We start from the raw sequence: 2913 nt of genomic DNA on the forward strand, positions 1-2913 counted from the left end.
GAACACAGCTAATTTAAGTCAAGGTTATTCTTACACACATTTTTTGCCCTCTATCCTGTACTTTTTTTAAAAAAAAATTGATGCAACTTTCTTGACTGCTGATCTTTATTAACCTGTTTATTCTTAATATCAAAGCTCAACACGTTGGTTCAACCATCTCTTTAAGAAGATAGCAAAAGCCAGGATATGAGGCCACAGGTAAATCAAGTTTTTTTTTGTGTTATTTTTGGATTTAGTCGATTTTACTTATAGCTTTTTTTTTTTTACATTTCAGAGCATTTCACAATTACAATTTTCTGACCTGCAAACAGATACCTTAAATGGAAATATTTTTTTAAAATGATCAAATTGGGTACAATAATGCAACAATTACACATATGACATTTTAAATGAAATATTGTTAAGTATACAGAACAGTATGGAGAATAATATAACCAACCTCCATACATTTACACTCAACTTTTCCAGCCTCACCTCCCACCTCTGCTTTATATGACCCCCCCCCCAGTCATATAAAACTTGGTAATTTTGATTTGCATCTGTCAGATGATTAGTGACTTTGAGCAAAAAACATAGTCAAATTTTAACAGTTTGTAATATATCCTTCAGATCATTTTCCTTTCTTTCTTTCTCCCTTTTTTATGGGTTTCAGAGAGGAAGGGAAAGGGAGAGAGAGGTAGAAACATCAATGATGAGAGAGCATCATTGGGTGAACACTGGGGGGAGGAGGTGTCATATAAAGGAGGTGGGAGACGAGGCTGGCAAAGGAGATGGAAACCAAACCATGAAAAGTCACATCAGGGTGAGCTAATCCAGAAGCAAGGTGAAGTAAGGAAGGCTCTTCAACCATGAGGGCAGCAGGGTTGTATCCGAATGCTACAGCGATCGCTCGGGCAAGGGTTCTGATGACGTCAAAACACAGGGTGGGCCCCGAAATGGGCCATATTGGAAACAGAGACCAAGTAGGAGCCTGTCTGCAAGAGTCTAAGAAAGAAACCATGAGGCCCCCGGGACATTCGAGGGGAGGAGAAATGGAAAGGGGCGATGGGTTTGCAACGGGAGGCTTGAAACCGAAGGATGGAGCCTAGTCAACAGCAGCTGGGAATAAGCTGGTGTGAATTGCGGGGATGTACAAGAGGCTGGTGGGGAAGCCGGGAGCCGAGATGTGGAGAGTCGGAGCAGGAGCAGAAGGGAGAGGCTGGATTCTGGGAGGGGAAAGGAGAGATGTAGACAAACCTGAGGAGCGGGACATCTGACTGGCCAATCCTGCCTGCAGCATTGCCACTCTCCCGCTCCAACCCCATTCACACTTGGTATCTGACTTCCACACAGTTTTGCCCTTGACCTTTATAGGGCAGGGAAAATGTGCTTAATCTCCCATCGAGTTAGGCATATTGCTCCCTGAATTGAGGCCAGACAAGAGTCCACTCAGGGAGCATGACCCCAGGGGTGGGGGAGAATGGAAGGCACAAGACTTGTGATGCCTTCATGCCCGTGTCCTTTGCCGGGCCGGGAAAATGCAAACCAGCTCCCCACTCTTCCTGTGCAGGTAACACGGTTCAGCGTCTGACTCCTTCATCCACTGGCCATGACGTCAGAAGCTGAAACGTTTCTCTGAAACTGGAGACCAGTTAAGGTTTAATTGCAGATAAAAAGAAGGAGGTGGGTCAAGAAACCCTAAAAAATGCCCCTCCCCATACCCAGCCAGCAATCCTATCATCCCGGAAAAAGGTCCTTTTCTGGTATCTTCCTTTCCCATACTTGGCTATTTTTGTCTCACTCGTGAACAGTCTCGAACCTACCCCAGGGTGCTCCTGAAACCAAGAAGTAAGTATATTTCTAGCAAACATACTTCACACTGTTCTGGGGCTGGCTGTCCTAAGCAGGTGCTATACTTTAATTCACTTAAAGCCACACAATGACGCCATGGAGAAGGCCCAATGGCTGTCTTCGTTTACAGATGAGGGGCTGGCAAAGGCTGCAAGAATCACCCACGAAACCACACACAGGTGGGAAGAACTCCGATCCGAACCCACCGAAGTGTGTCTGAGGGTCTTGACTCCAGCAATGGAAGGGGGTAAAGAGGGGGATCACCATGCATGGGAAGCTTTGCTGCCTGGACAAGCAGCTCAAGACAGAGATGTATTTTCCTGAACATTCAGGAGGGTGGGGTCGCCTCTTCAGCGAAACAGCCTTCCTTCTCCCATCAGGTCATTATGCGGAGGAGCCAGGAGTTCAGGCCTGGGTTCCCTCTTCGCCTCCCTCTTTCTCAAAAGGAACATGGGGTGGGGAGTATCAATTCCCTCGCAGGATCTCGGGAGAGAGCCGACCTTGTGTCCTCCAGGGATTCACTTGGGTGGACTACTTTCACACCCGGCTCAGGGCAAAAGTTCAGAGTGGGGGCCGCTCCCTCCTGGAGCGCCAGAAAAATTCCTCTTTGTAAAGCTCAGGCCCCGTTGGAATCAAACTCCACCCAAACAGGAAATCACCAAGGTTCTAGGTTCAACTTGGTGCCATCTTTTTAAAAGCCCAACTTTCTCGTTCACGAAGCGGGGGTTTTCTGGGCGCCTATTTGGTGCCGCGCACGCGACGCGTAGTTGTTCTGGATGCAGCGTGCGCTCTGTGGGAAGAAACAGAGAGAAACGACGACACACACACATCTGGCCACTCTTACAGGAGAAAGGCTTCCAGGGAGCTGTCGTTTTTCTTTAAAAAAAGAAAGAAAAGAAAAGGTTTTACACACGCACCGCTTGAGTCCCCTAAAGGCCTGGGCAGACCCTGGCTGGGAGAGTGGAAGGCCTGGGGCGAGGGGGGATGGGCGCGAGGAGAGGGTGGGGTGACCAGGTGGAAGGGCAGAGCCGGCGGAGGGATCGGAGTCGCTGCGAGCTGCGCCAGGGCCAGCTGCCAGCGCAG

General features: G+C 48.5%; 1 long non-coding RNA gene across 1 annotated transcript in view; it reads right to left on the reverse strand.

Moving 5' to 3' along the window:
- Positions 1–223: 223 nt before the first annotated feature.
- The window catches only part of LOC106727719, a 4204-nt gene continuing 1514 nt past the window's right edge, over positions 224–2913 (reverse strand). Inside the window, exon 2 of the long non-coding RNA XR_001363952.1 lies at positions 224–2706. This is a non-coding gene — a long non-coding RNA (uncharacterized LOC106727719). The remainder of the gene's footprint in view (positions 2707–2913) is intronic.

This window comes from Myotis brandtii, unplaced genomic scaffold, assembly GCF_000412655.1.
Source record: "Myotis brandtii unplaced genomic scaffold, ASM41265v1 scaffold469, whole genome shotgun sequence".
Lineage (NCBI taxonomy): Eukaryota > Metazoa > Chordata > Mammalia > Chiroptera > Vespertilionidae > Myotis > Myotis brandtii.